Raw genomic sequence first — 16,047 nt, forward strand, 5'->3', positions numbered from 1 at the left:
TTTAGACATGAAGTCTTTGCCCATGCCTATGTCCTGAATGGTACTACCTAGGTTTTCCTCTAGGATTTCTATGGTATTAGGTCTAACATTTAAGTCTCTAATCCATCTTGAATTAATTTTCGTATAAGGAGTAAGGAAAGGATCCAGTTTCAGCTTTCTACTTATGGCTAGCCAGTTTTCCCAGCACCATTTATTAAATAGGGAATCCTTTCCCCATTTCTTGTTTCTCTCAGGTTTGTCAAAGATCAGATGGCTGTAGATGTGTGGTATTATTTCTGAGGACTCTGTTCTGTTCCATTGGTCTATATCTCTGTTTTGGTACCAGTACCATGCTGTTTTGGTTACTGTAGCCTTGTAGTATAGTTTGAAGTCAGGTAGCGTGATGCCTCCAGCTTTGTTCTTTTGACTTAGGATTGTCTTGGAGATGCGGGCTCTTTTTTGGTTCCATATGAACTTTAAAGCAGTTTTTTCCAATTCTGTGAAGAAGCTCATTGGTAGCTTGATGGGGATGGCATTGAATCTATAAATTACCTTGGGCAGTATGGCCATTTTCACGATATTGATTCTTCCTATCCATGAGCATGGTATGTTCTTCCATTTGTTTGTGTCCTCTTTGATTTCACTGAGCAGTGGTTTGTAGTTCTCCTTGAAGAGGTCCTTTACATCCCTTGTAAGTTGGATTCCTAGGTATTTTATTCTCTTTGAAGCAATTGTGAATGGAAGTTCATTCCTGATTTGGCTCTCTGTTTGACTGTCACTGGTGTATAAGAATGCTTGTGATTTTTGCACATTAATTTTGTATCCTGAGACTTTGCTGAAGTTGCTGATCAGCTTAAGGAGATTTTGGGCTGAGACAATGGGGTTTTCTAAATATACAATCATGTCGTCTGCAAACAGGGACAATTTGACTTCTTCTTTTCCTAACTGAATCCCCTTGATTTCTTTCTCTTGCCTGATTGCCCTAGCCAGAACTTCCAACACTATGTTGAATAGGAGTGGTGAGAGAGGGCATCCCTGTCTTGTGCCAGTTTTCAAAGGGAATTTTTCCAGTTTTTGCCCATTCAGTATGATATTGGCTGTGGGTTTGTCATAAATAGCTCTTATGATTTTGAGGTACGTTCCATCAATACCGAATTTATTGAGCGTTTTTAGCATGAAGGGCTGTTGAATTTTGTCAAAAGCCTTTTCTGCATCTATTGAGATAATGATGTGGTTCTTGTCTTTGGTTCTGTTTATATGCTGGATTATGTTTATTGATTTGCCAATGTTGAACCAGCCTTGCATCCCAGGGATGAAGCCCACTTGATCATGGTGGATAAGCTTTTTGATGTGCTGCTGAATCCGGTTTGCCAGTATTTTATTGAGGATTTTTGCATCGATGTTCATCAGGGATATTGGTCTAAAATTCTCTTTTTTTGTTGTGTCTCTGCCAGGCTTTGGTATCAGGATGATGTTGGCCTCATAAAATGCACACTGCGACTTCTTGTGCCTTCTGGATAAATTTGTTTCTACGAAAGCATATTATAATGCCACTGAAAGCTTATTTTGAAATTTCATAATTTCCCTCATATTATGCTTTATATAAAAATCTGCATTGTATATTTCTGTACATTTCAGATACAGCAAATTCATAGTAAAAATGTATCCTGAAAAGTTTCAATATGTATGTGTATAGTTACATTTAAATTATTTTCAAACAACGGCCTATTTATGTCATGCTGAAACCAACAAACTTAGTTATGTAGAATAGTAATGTTATTTTTTAGGACAACCAACTAAAACTGCCATTTAGGCATTATACATGACTCACTACTGTAGTTACGATATCGTTTTTGTTTTTCATCAACTCTCCCAGAGGCCTTATGGCAAGTAGTATTAAAACTACTAAAGCAAAAGTTTATATAATTTGGGGATTGATGTTTCATAAATCAGTAAGGATTCCCTATCACTTTATATAAAGATCTAACATCTTTTGAAGGATTTGATAATTTGGAGTCCTAAAGGTATAGACCTTTCCCATATATCTACTACTTTGTATTCCTTCATAAAGAACATACACTTAGCTTTACATTTTATGTAAAACAACACTCCCGCTCCCAACCTAAACATGCCACCACCCTAGGCTCAGAGAATGGTATAGAGAGAGTAGATAACTCATTTACATGGGATCAATTGGATTTTTCTTTAGGGACTTTGGAATGGAGACAAGACAATGCCGTGTAGCTTAGCTATGCATGATTGACCCGTAAAGCTGTGTACCTACTGTCTGTATTTGGGATTCGATTCCCATTGGGGGGATGCTTTGATGAGCCACACGTAATTAATAATATAAGGCAACTGATATGGTTTGGCTCTGTGTCTCCATCCAAATCTCATGTGGAATTGTAACTTCCAATGTTGGGGGAGGGACCTGATGAGAGATGATTGGATCATGGGAACAATTTCCCCCTTGCTGTTCTTGTGATAGTGAACGAGTTCTCAGGAGATCTGGTTGGTTAAAAATGTATAGCACTTCCCTTTTCATGCTCTCTCTCTCTCCTACTCCACCATGTGAAGATTGTGCCTGCTTCCCCTTTGCTTTCTGTTATGAGTATAAGTTTCCTGAGGCCTCCTCATCCATGTTACCTGTATACTCTGTGACACTGTAACTCAATTAAACCTCTTTTCTTCTTAAATTACCCAGTCTCAGGTATGTCTTCATAGCAGTGTGAGAATGGACTAATACACCAGCCATGTAGAGAAATGAGATGCAAACATAGGCACACAAATAAATATAAGAAGACAAGATATTAAGAGAAAGATTGAGATGGTTTCCAGCTATAGAGAAGTCTAAATACACTTTCTTAAATAAAGTTCATCTTTATACATAAATTTCTTTCAGCCAATATCTAATTGTGGATATTTAAAAATTTAGATTTTGAAAGTAAATATCACCTCTATAGCAAACAAATTCATACCTCTGTAAGAAAGCCATAATTTTATTCCCTAAGCTTGGGCTGCAAAATGAATGGGACACTTACCAGGAGGAAGTTGAAATATTTGATGTGGCTCATCAAGGCATCCCTCCAATGAGAATCGAAACCCAAATACAGACCGTGGATACACAGCTTTACATGTCAATCATGCATAGCTAAGCTACACGGCATTGCCTAGTCTCCATTCCAGTGTCCCTAGAGAAAAAATCCAATTGATCCCGTGTAAAATCCCATGCTAAAATATGAAATCCTCCCACTTTAGAGACAGATTTTATTTTCTAGCTGTGATTCACAATACTACTAGAAATCTCAGTTTTAATTTCTGCCCTGAGCTTAATTACCTGTGTAATGATGAGGGTAATTTAATTAACCTCTGCCAATCAACAATCTCCAAATAATTCTTACATGCCAGTTATGCACATCTAGCAAATAAACACACTAGCAAATAAAACAAATGACATTTTTATTATCAAGGAGTTTACATCTTATAAAGCAGCAACTACATAAAGATAAATTAGCAAAACAATAAATAAAATAAATGTTACAAAAATGTACAGTGATAGTCCTGAAACTTCTCTATCCTGAGACCACTTACATTTTTAATGTCATGGAAGGCCCCAAAGAGCTTTAGTTTATGCAGGTTGTATCTATTGATATTACCATATTAGAAATTAAAACTGGGGCCTGGTGCAGTGGCTCACGCCTGTAATCCCAGCACTTTGGGAGGTCGAGGTGGGCAGATCACAAGGTCAGGAGATCGAGACCATCTTGGCTAACACGGTAAAGCCTCATCTCTACTTAAAAAAAAAAAATACAAAAAATTAGCCAGGCATGGTGGCGGGCGCCTGTAGTCCCAGCTACTCCGGAGGCTGAGGCAGGAACCTTGGAGAAGGAGCTTGCAGTGAGCCAAGATCGCGCCACTGCACTCCAGCCTGGGGGACAGAGCGAGACTCCGTCTCAAAAAAATAATAATAATTTAAAAATAAAAATTGAAAAATTTTTAAAAGACTCACTCATTTTCCTAGCAATTCACTAAATTTTTAAAATAGTAATAATATATACATAAATATTAACAAAAGTAACATTTTGATGACAAATGGTTATTCTGCAAAGCAAAAGTAAGTTTAATGAGAAGATCTGTGCTGCTTTGTATTTTTGTGAAACTCTTTAATGATTGGCTTAGTAGAAAACAACTGAATATTCCACTTTTCTGAACTCAGTCTTTTATATTGTTCTAGTTGAAGTATATAAAGAAGATCCAGCTATGTACAGATAAGTACTTGAAAACAAACTGAGGCACTCTTGGACCCACTAAAAGGGTCTCGGGGTCTTCCAACGTGCGTCAGACCACATTGTGACATCCCCTAATATGCAGATTTAATTTCAGAACAAATTATAAATAAATGTAAAATACTTTATGGAACTGATAATAAAAGTAAACAAACATTTTTGAGCAGAGTATCCACATTATCGTCGTGAGATCTCTAAAAATCAAACACAATATTATGGCCATTGAAAGGTAGGGACTATCCCCAATTGTTTTGTATTGACTTATTTGTTTTCTAAGGAACTTTTGTTGGTAGAAAGAGATTGAGTTTTCAAGTCTGGTTTTGAATCCATGTCAATCACTCATTCTATGTACTTGGCCACTTTAGCATCTTTTAAGCTCCGTTTGCTTATAATCACTGGGGGAAATTTCAGTGGAGATAACAAAATTTACACTGCGTGCTGTTCAGAGTGTTGGAAATGATGTATGATACATCCTTAACATACCTGACACATGGTGGGTGATGGCTCAGTACATGGTGGCTGTGATATTTATAAATAATATTTATCTGTATATTTCAGTATTTTTCACTATATGATAACGCCTAGAAAGATGAATAAGGTTGAGGTAAATAGAAAGGATAATCTCAATAAGAGAGGTTAAATTTTTGTTTTCAAACGCAGGCCTATTTATGTCATGCTGAAACCAATAAACTTAGCTATATAGAATAGTAATGTTATTTTGGGGGACAATCAACTACAATTGCCATTGAGACATTATATATAACTCACTACTGTAATTACAATAACATTTTTATTTTTAATAAAAAAAAATTTCCAGGAGTAGTAAATAACCTTATGGAGGCTATCATTTCTACTTAGTTGAACCTTATTCAAAATACAAATCTCCACAATTTATGTTTGTAAAGGTTATAGTGTTCTTCACATAACCTGGAAAATTTTAATTGACATGGGTCATCACAGTTCAATATATTTAAGAAAAGATCTTGAATTCCTTATCTTATTCATTTTACTCACTGTTCTAATCCAACTCCTGAAATGTAATATTAATCCTTTACCCCCACAAAATGACTTAGCAGTCTTAAAATTTTAATATTGCACCTTCTTATTTGGATGGAAGTTTGGATCTATTTAGAAAGTAGTCAGTCTGAAAGGCTGCTTTTTCACCATTTGCTTATTTTATTTGCATATTTACCTCCATAAAGGGATTACAGCTCACAATAGACATTGCAGTTACAAATATACATATAAAATGGTATTTTTATTAATAAGAATAACATTTTTCTGTCAATTTGATTAATAATTTGGTTTCCTGTTTGTGGTGTTCTGAACATCTAAACTCAGACAAAAAATAATTTCAGGAGGATGACTATAGCAAACTACAATTTAGTGTATATTTCAACACAGCTAAAACAGAATATGTTAAATGTGGTCACCTGCCACATAAAAACGACAAAGTTTAAAGTGATAGATATGGTAGTTATCCCAATTTGATCATTATATTATCCACATGCATTGAAACATCACATTGTACCCTATAAATACGTACAATTATCATGCCAATTATAAATTTAAAAATAAAAATAAAAAAATTTCCTGAAGAACATTACTTCAATAAATCATAGACGTGGAGAAAACAAACATAATTTTATATTTCACTTAGTGCTGTCTTTATATGCTACAGTTTTTAGGAAGCACAGTTCAGCTAAACAGTGCATTTTAATTGCAATGTATATTAAATATAAAGAAAATATTCTGATAATACATTTATTAATTCATACTATCCTATTCTATAAATGTTTGCTTTTATACTGGTAATAAATATGCACATGTAAATTAAAACAAAGAAATCAAATGAAAGGGAAATAACCTTCTCGAACCAAGACGAAGGTAGGAAAAAGTAAATTTTAAATTAATACATAAAGAGAGTGAAGAAGTAATAAATCTGCAATTAAAATTCAATTCTGAGATCCTAACCAGGTGAATCAAAGAGTGAAATATAAATAGGCATATAACAAAACATATTTTACTTGAAATTCTATTGAAGACCTCAATAATTATAATCTTAGTAATGGGATGTCAAGCCTGTAGATTCATTATATGGTATAGTCTTAGAAAAAAAGTAGAATAATACATAGAAAGCAACCTTTACAAGGAGGCAATGTTATCTATAAAAGGAAGGCAGCTTCCTCAAGAATATGATCCACCCACTTCCCAACCTGAAGTCCCAACATTTAAGATGATGTGACAATTTATACGTCAGGAAGAAAAAAACACATTAAATAATTTCCCAAGTGCGAGGGCTTCCAACTAGTAAATTATAGGAATGGGAAAGAGTGTAACCTTGAATGTGATAATAATATTTTAATGATACATTATTATTTCTTTCTGTGCAGGAAGAACAAGATCTCTTTTAGAGACATGGAAGCTTGACAGGGGAGAAAAAGGCTGGGAGATTTTGGAATCACATAGACAGCATCTCATAAATAAATCAATGGAAACAGGAGTTGCTGATGTTGATCCTTTTGCTCTTACCCATTGTTTTCTTCCCCATAGAGTTAGTGCAGAATCCCCATTCTTATATTTCATTATTCACTCTTCTGTTACAGTCTCAGAGGCATCAGTTTTGGTCAGATGACTTTGATCTCAGAGATAGGTGCTATATCCTCACGTCAGAAAACTTATTTGCTTATTCCTTAATGGCATTTTTTTTCTCTCTTAACCACGCCCTAAAACGAAGTAAAAATAAATACATATAAAAAATTCTGAAACACCACAAATTATTAAATAACTGAAAATAATGAGCAGAGATTTAACAATTTTACCAACTTTAGGAGCATGTGATACAATCAATTCAAGCCCTAATACTTAATAAGATTCTCCCCAGTCCCCAAATAGCAAAATCCTTCAGAACAGTGATGGCCTGTTCCATTTTATACCTCCAACATGTGGCAAAATACTTGATTTAATAAACACTGCAGGTTCAATAAATATTATGTTAAAAATTAAAAAAAAAAAAACAGAAAAGGGAAACTGGCTATAGTGTTGTCATGAACTGGTAAATTCATTTTTCTGTGTGGATGTCTTCATTGAAAAATATTTCCAACAGTAGTATATAATTCTTGTTTGTCAAGAAATTATTTACTTATTTGATGCACTAACATATTTGACCTTAAATTAATATTTTCTTTTTTTTCCTTTTTTTTTTTTTTTTTTTTTTTCTGAGACGGAGTCTCGCTCTGTCGCCCGGGCTGGAGTGCAGTGGCCGGATCTCCGCTCACTGTAAGCTCCGCCTCCCGGGTTTACACCATTCTCCTGCCTCAGCCTCCGGAGTAGCTGGGACTACAGGCGCCCGCCACCTGGCCCGGCTAGTTTTTTTTGTATTTTTTAGTAGAGAACTACAGGCGCTCGCCACCTGGCCCGGCTAGTTTTTTTTTGTATTTTTTAGTAGAGACGGGGTTTCACTGTGTTAGCCAGAATGGTCTCGATCTCCTGACCTCGTGATCCGCCCCTCTCGGCCTCCCAAAGTGCTAGGATTACAGGCTTGAGCCACCACGCCCGGCCTTTTTTTTTTTTTTTCTTTAATGTACGTGTTGTTTTTTGTTGTTGTTGTTTTCTGTTCTCAAGTTCTAATAAATTTCTTGAGAGGTAAATAATATTAGGAAAACAGGAGCTCCTAAAAATGTGTGGATTGAAAGAATGACATAATGTTAAACAAGTAGTTTCAACTACATACTTGGAAATAATTCTTCTAATTTAATAGATATTTTCTTCTTTATCTTGCACGTATAAAAGGGAAAAAAAGATATATGATTCAATGAACAGTTTCTCCAGTTTGACGAATTTATGGACCTTTTTCACATTAAAAAGAATTCTAGCTGATCCAAGTATCAACTTAAATTACATTATGATATTAATTAAATACGTAAAAACATAAATCTTGGGATGAACTCTAATTTATTCTTTGAATTTATAACTATGAAACCAAAGAGAATTTATAAGCTAAGCACAAGCAACTTATAAACCCATAAAATTAAAATTAACAGTGTAAATTTGAGACAATAGAACATGCATTATTAACAGTAAATTTCCAACCTCAATTAAAATATGATATGATTGCTGTGATAAAGTTTTCTGTTGAGTTTCACAGGCCTAGTCAACCCCAAGCCATGGGATGACCCAATTTCTCATTTTACTCACATTAAAATGCTACCAAACTTTTGTTTCCATAGTGTCATAGGCATGTAATTTGGGCTTCACTTGGGACAAATGTATTGCATATGTAGCTTCTCTATCTCATTTGTTCATTAACTTCCTATCATACAACTTGGAGCCAAAAATATCATAAACCCAAAGGCAGCCATGGCACTGAAATAACAGAGCTGTATTGTATCTGATAAAGAATATGCTTATATAAGGTTATTGTCAAATTATTATCAAAATAGAAAGATAAGATTAAAATAAAAATTTTAGTAGAGAGTTTGTGGAACCAAAAAAGCAATATTTTCAAAAACCTTCTCGTGTTCGTAGTAGCAAGTTTGAGAAACACTACGTAGTAGACATGGAGAAAAACTATTTTTCATACAAGCACTTTTAAAGAAACTTTTAAATTTCACCACAGATCATTTTTAAGCTTATAAATTAGACACTCGAACCCATATTTTCCAGAAAAAAATGGTAAAATTATAGTTTTGCACCCAGACCTTTACAACACAATTTAATTTACCTTATAATATAGCTGAAAACTCTATTTTCAATAGACAATAGAAATTACCTCAGCAAACTCTCTATTTTATTTTCAATATATGAATATAAATTATGTAAATTCCTTCATAGTAGTTTCTGGAAATATTTTAATAAGAGTAATTAAACAAAAGCTCAAGAGTAGTATTTGACAGGATCTTTTTAAAATTAATGTTGAATGCAGGTGCCTGAGGAAAAGTAAATTTAATTATTGAAGTAGAAGATACAGAACTTCTGTCAAAATGCTGAAAGGGATGCTGGTTACAATCAGAGCCTTAAAATGTTTATATTACTGATTCCTAATTATGTCCAATTTACTTAGAATGTTAAGTGTCATCTGGGGATGGTGACTCATATTCGTAATCCCAGCATTTTAGGAGGCTGAGGTAGAAGGATAACTTGAGCTCGGGAGTTTGAGATCAGCCTGGGCAAAATGGTGAAACCCTGTCTCTACAAAAATTAAAAAAACAAATCAGCCAGGAGTAGTGATGTGCGCCTGTAGTCCCACCTACATGGGAGGCTGAGTTGGGAGGATCACCTGAGCTTAGGAGGCCAAGGCTGGGCTGCAGTGAGTCATAATTATGCCACTGCACTGTAGCCTGGGCAACAGAGTGAGACCCTGTCTTCAAAACAAAACATAACAAAAGGTGAAGAAAGAATTATTTTTCCTAAAACTAGCCTGAAGCTTGTTATCTATTATTGAGTCCTTATTTTAATCAAATAAAATTATTACATGCCATTTTTTCTTAGTAATCTCCTCACAGCACTAGGGAAACTTCACTCTTTCAGATATCTCAAATATTTCCGTTGTTTTCCTTTCCTGTAACAAAACGTGTTTATTATAAAACATACCATAACATAGACAATCATATCTATAAAATAATAGTATTCTGCCATCTATGGATAGTGTTATATCAGTCTTCCTATTATGCCTCAAGGCATGCCAAGTTGAAACATTTAGTATCATTTTTGTCTTGATCTCAAACTCAGGGTGCTTCAGGTAAGGGGTAAATATTTTTCTATGTGACTGTAACCTAGACTTCCACAAGTCATCAAAACTATGTAAAAACGAATTCACATTTGTAGTAATAACATTACTACATCACATTTTGTACTGGCTCTTGTTTTCAGAAGCTCTGCAGAAACTCTATACCTTTGCAAATGTCCTCCCTGTTTTGTTGTGGTGGTGGTGGTAGTGATGGTGGTTTTTAACTCAGGAGACTTTCTGCATGTGCTCACAAATAAGTTCAAGAAACTACTACTTCAAGCATTATGTGCTTGATCTACACTTCAGCTTCTGAGCAGTACTTTCTCGCCTGGGCTCTGCTATTGCCTCTGCTGGAAAGCACCATATTATTAAGGAAAAAGTTTAGTTTTATGAAGGTGTCACTGCTTCTTCCAGACACAGGCACCATTTGCATTAGGGATCATCTTATGTCTAAGTTATTAGGGATTGTTTTTTGTATAACTTATCTTACCACTCTGGCTGCTCCTGACAATGTTGAATTTTACCAGAAACACGTGCTCCTGGAAAACAGCAAAGGTTAAAATATACCCCCAGTTTTGTGTGTTCCAGGAAATGGTTCACTGCAAAGAACCACACTTCTTCCTATGACTTACATAAGATTTGTGGGTGCCTTCCTTATTTACCCATGCCAAAGCTGGACACAGACCTTCTGAATTCCTATTCTTTGAGTCATATATAATTAGTTGATGAGCAGTCAGGCATCCATCTTTGGTTGATGAACTTATATTCCTATGTCTTAATGTCATTCAAAAATGCTCTTTAGGGAAAAAATTTGAGGTATTTGGAACCGAATTCAATGTTTTACAAATGTACCTCATGCTTTTATAGCATCTATTGATATGCTATTCTGAGATGAGGAAAAACACACCCATATAATTTAGTAAGTAGTAGTACATAAAAGTTCTGTATCCACACAGCTATTTTAAGTGAGTGTTACATTGTAAAAGGAAAGAGAAAAAAATATTTAGAGCAAAAAGAAAGACAGATCTTTCTTTCTTTTTTTTTTTTTTTTTTTCTGTCATAGCTATATGTTCTCTGGCTGACATACACTCATAATTCAATATGTACATATTGAATAAATTCAGGAAGTTGTTGTGTAATGTAATGACATAATATGCTTCAGAGAATAAAGAAATCAATTCTATATTACAAATTTGAAAATGGACAACCACTGTCAATAGACTTTCTATGTCATAAAAGTAAACAAAAAAAAAGTTGGGTCTATTGTAGATTAACAGAGATTTAAGAACCAACACAACCAAATACAATGTGTGATTCTTGACTGACTCCAAGTGTGAGCAAACAAGCTATAAATACACTTTTAGAATATCTGAATATGCTCAAATATAGAATTTGTGGGTTTTTTGTAATATTACGTGATTCGTCTCAGTTATTTTAGCTGTAATAATAGAATTGTAGTAAAATTTGAGAATATTACTTTTTGGAGATATATGCTTAATATATTGAGAATGAAGTGTCAAAGTATCTATCATTTACATTAAAAAGGAAGTATAGCTAGTGATGCAAATATAGAAAAATAGAAACAGGTTTTGAATATAGATTTGGGTATAGAGTGTATTAAACTCTGTACTTTTCCGAATGTGTAATAGAATGTCCATGCCTGTAGTAAAAAAGATAGAATAAAAGGAAAAGAAAATATTTGAATAAATAAGATAAAAATAGTAAAGTAGCTATATACATACCACTAGCTCATTTCAAAAAAGAAAGACATTTTTAAAGTTTCCTTAACAAACGTGAAGCTTCTGAGAGTAAGGGAGACAACGATGCCACCTCCAGACAAAAATGTCAGAAGGAGAGCTCTGCAAATGCCTCCCCAGCCAAAGTAAGTTGAATGGTGTAGTTAGCCAATGAGCAAGATCAACATGTTCTCAAGGGCTAGCATCCTATTTTTCCTGAAATGCGTACCAAAATATTTTTAGTCCTTTAAAAATATACCAAAGTTAGTTTTAATAAAAAAAAATCCATGAGTTACTTAATACTATTCTATTGGTAAACATTTTTATAAACTCAAAATAATTTCATAATAAAATTTTATGGTGTAGATGTGTGTTTGTGAGTGTGTGTGTATGTGAGTGTATGTGTGTATGTGAATGTGTGTGTGCATGTGAGCCTGTGTGTGTGCATGTGTGTGTGCATGTGAGTGTGTGACTGTGTGTGCACGTATGTGTGTGTATGTGTGTGTGTATGTGTGTATGTGAGTGTGTGTGTGTGTATGTGTGTGTAAGTGATTGTTTCCTTAGGATATTTCCTACTAGTAAAATTACTGCACAAAAGGTCTGAACATTTTTGCATTTCTTAATTAAGGTTACAAAACTTCTTTCTAGAAAATACAGACATAGTCAAAAATGGAAATCGGCATAGTGGCTACCAACTATACTACTTGCAACATGTAGGCATTACACAAAGAATATGATATGCCTAGTTTTCTTCATACTGTAGCCCTATTAAATAAGTAGACTTTATTACTACACTTAACAGAATAAGAAAATAAGGCTTTAATTGTTTAGGTAACTTAAGTGTATAGTGACAGAAAATTATACACATTTATCTATGTTAATTCTTCCCATCAAAATATATTTGATTTCTATCAACAGTTCTTGGAATATATACCTTTTCAACAGTGGATCTTCTATTTTTTTAAGGGCTAATATAAGTGAAAAACTGTGTCTTACTGTTTTAAACGTTGAGGATTTATGTGTCTTCATTCATAGGTGACTTTTCCTGTCTTAACCACCTCCTCCGCGTGGACATCTATATGGTTCTTATGAATTTACAGCTGATATGTATAAATTATTAATCTTTTATTTGACCTATGGGCTAAAAATGCTCATTTGTCTGTACTGTTAATTGAAGAAAAATCATGTGTATTTTTAAAAATAGAAGCTGTTCATCTAAATCTAAAAATAAATATAAAAACAAGGAAATTAAATAATTCATATGGAAATAAAATGTGTGAAAAAAGTTCACTTTGTAAATAAAATAAAATTGAAGTTGAATTATCTGCACTTTTTAGTCCAAACAATACTTTTATAACTCATTATTGGATATATTTTTATAGATTTTCATATTTATTTCAAAGTATTTTAAGGAAATATATTAAAGTTTTCTTAATCTTTTAATACTTTTTCATTTGTTTCATAGTTTTGTCTCTCTAACAAAAATGAAGAAGATACAGACGAACAACTTGCTAATGTATTTGGCCAATACAATCATTCTGAAAAACTTGGTTACAAAACAGCTTAACCAAATGAATATCACTTTCAATTTAATGTCATTGTTGATGTTGATGTATACTTAGTGAAACTCTACTCAGAAATTCTCACAGGATATCATGTAGATCAGACAAAAAATAAATGATAATTCAAATATCTTAATCTTGTTTTGTATTATCTTCTGAATTTAATAGTCACTATTTTTTCCAACATGTTTCTGATTTGCAGGCCTATATCTTGAAAAAGGTTCAAGTCCAGTCAAGCAGTAATAAATGTTCTTAGGACATTTTACATCTCAGCGTAGAAAACTGCATCCCACTAGACTAGTTATTCGCTTGAGTAATAAATTCTTTTAGGGGAATTTGTAAAAAGAAGAGCTAGGTCGAATGTTTTTCTCTTCTGTAACATTACTCATATTTTGCAAAAGAGAACTTTGGGCTTTCTTTTGGTTGATTTTATTACACTTAGGCAAGTTGCAGTGAATCCTGTTCTTCATACAATTGATTTGTGAAGAGAGGTATAGAGTTCACTCTAAGGTATAGAGTTCACCATAAATAAATGTCTCAAAGCAAATAAGTCTACCAGAATCAAGTCTTTTATTTTCATAATAATATGCATGTGTATCTTTTTAATTTGCAAGAGATGGATTCAGAAGTATCTCAAAATGTAACTTTACAAGAACATTTATTACAAGTATTTCCTGAGAGGAAAATACAATAGGGCTGTAATAATCCTGTTCTTATGTCAAGTCAGTCTATGAAAAAATTGAGTTCATGTTGTTTATTAATCATTAAAATGCATAGTTTTGGAAACAACATTATAACAACATGAAAGAAAGAGAACGACATTTAAAGTAATTCAGTGTGTGGCTATTGTACTCTTGACTCATTCGTAACCTATTACTTGTCTACAGGGGCAGGTGAAGAACAAGTTGCACTCACCTGGTACTGTAAGTCTAAACTTGCCCCTTTACACCTCTTTTACCTTAAGAATCCATCTTTCTCTCCTACTCTTATCTAAATATGTTTCTCCCACAGGTCTGATTTCTCAGGGAATACTCCTTTCTCTCAAACCCAGTACAATTGTAACAATTTTAGGGTAGCAAAGGAGGCTATCTTTTGTGAATGCTATTTTTATTTACTATGTAAGCAAATTAATAAAATATGGAGAGCACATATTCTTGTATTACAAGAGATCTTGAATCTAATTCCTGTTCTTTTACTTACTAGTCTTGTGACCTCACACATATCACAAAATTTATATTAGTCTCTGTTAAGATATCTAGATATTGTGAATATAAATCCTTGCTTTTTAGGCTTGTTGCAACTTTTATTTTTGCATGTTATTTCACCACTGAAATTATATTTGATTTCTAGATAGAATATCTGAATCCTCAACCACCATTTTCTAGAGCCATAAAATCAAAAGAGAGATAACCAGAGGATCCAGAGAAGTAGTGCACACATTCCAATTCTAGCTATGGCTTTGGTCCAAGCCCCAGTGGATTCATGAGTTGGGTAAGTCTATTACATAAAGCTTTCAGAACTCCTTTTGCCTAGACCACTGGCAAGCTTTAGAACAACACTAAAAGCTTCACTAATGGGTTTCTTGGCCCATTTTCTACAGTTCTTTCCTCTAATCATGGCTCTTCAAATACTATGACTCTAATGGTGAAGAGACAGCAAAAAGAGCTGTCTCCAAGGAAAAACTCTACAAAGACAAAAGGGAAAATCAATGCTTCCCCAACTCATTCTAAAACTGAGTCACATGCTCCCAACCTTATTAGGGTAGGGTCCCTTCTTTGTTGTTAATTATACAGTCAGTAATGTGTTTGTAGATGGAACTCTAAATTACATATCCAATGGTCATTGATCACGTTTTTTAAAAGTTCCAATTGTATGCAAAGTGCAAATTCTATACTCTAGGATGTTGAATCCTAGATAAGATAGGTTATTTTGCACAAAAATACACAAAGTAGAACAACATTTTCAATTGTGCTAAATATTATAAAACAAATAACTAGATACAGTGGGAGAGAAAAACAGGGAGACCCTCTATTGGGTAATATGTGTAATCGCCCATGAGCAATAGATATTTAACAGAATACTAAGCAGAAAGATAGAAGCACAAAACCACAAAACAGAGAATAGATTTAAAAATAACTTCCTAAAACCTTAGCCAAATTATATCCTTGAATTACATACCCTAATGAGCACAACTAAATCTCTAGGAAAAGCAAAAGAGAAGCTTATCAGTATCAGTCTTCTTTTCCTCTTTCATCTTTTTGGGGTGTCTGCCTCCCAGATGACTTCCTTTAGCCTTTAAACAAACAACAACACTACTGCTCCTCACTTCTCTGCATCATTTTCTTCTTCAGTTATTTTCTGATATCTTGAGTTTCCCGAAGCAAGTTTATAGTTTTCAATATTTCAATAGAGAGCATTTCCATACTATTGACCCCAAATTAAAAATTCTGCCCATGTCTTTCCCTATGAGTTCTCGATGAATTCAGCTAACTTTCAGCTTGCCATTTTGACTTAGTTTTCAAGAAAACATCAGAATATTAACACATAAGAAAATGAAAGTATGTATTTGAATTCCACCCTATAAGAAAACTTTTTCTCTTTTTCAGTAATGATGCCATTATACACCTAGTTAGTCAATCCAAAAATCTAAGTCCAGGTTCTACAGTTACTATCTTGTCCAGTTTGTTCCCCAAACAGTACTACATATATAATTTGAAACAATAATTAGATTATGCCATTTATAGTGGAAACGACTA

At 33.8% G+C, this 16,047-nt stretch overlaps 1 long non-coding RNA gene across 3 annotated transcripts in view; it reads right to left on the reverse strand.

Annotated features, from left to right (window-relative positions):
- The window catches only part of LOC140711420 (uncharacterized), a 74,860-nt gene that overhangs the window by 12,839 nt on the left and 45,974 nt on the right, over positions 1 to 16,047 (reverse strand). For all 3 annotated transcript variants that reach the window (XR_012092601.1, XR_012092599.1, XR_012092600.1), the window contains 2 exons: positions 6,798 to 6,991; positions 3,021 to 3,170 (listed from right to left, as the gene is read on the reverse strand). This is a non-coding gene — a long non-coding RNA (uncharacterized lncRNA). The remainder of the gene's footprint in view (positions 1 to 3,020; positions 3,171 to 6,797; positions 6,992 to 16,047) is intronic.

Source organism: Chlorocebus sabaeus, chromosome 3 (assembly GCF_047675955.1).
Source record: "Chlorocebus sabaeus isolate Y175 chromosome 3, mChlSab1.0.hap1, whole genome shotgun sequence".
Taxonomy (NCBI): domain Eukaryota; kingdom Metazoa; phylum Chordata; class Mammalia; order Primates; family Cercopithecidae; genus Chlorocebus; species Chlorocebus sabaeus.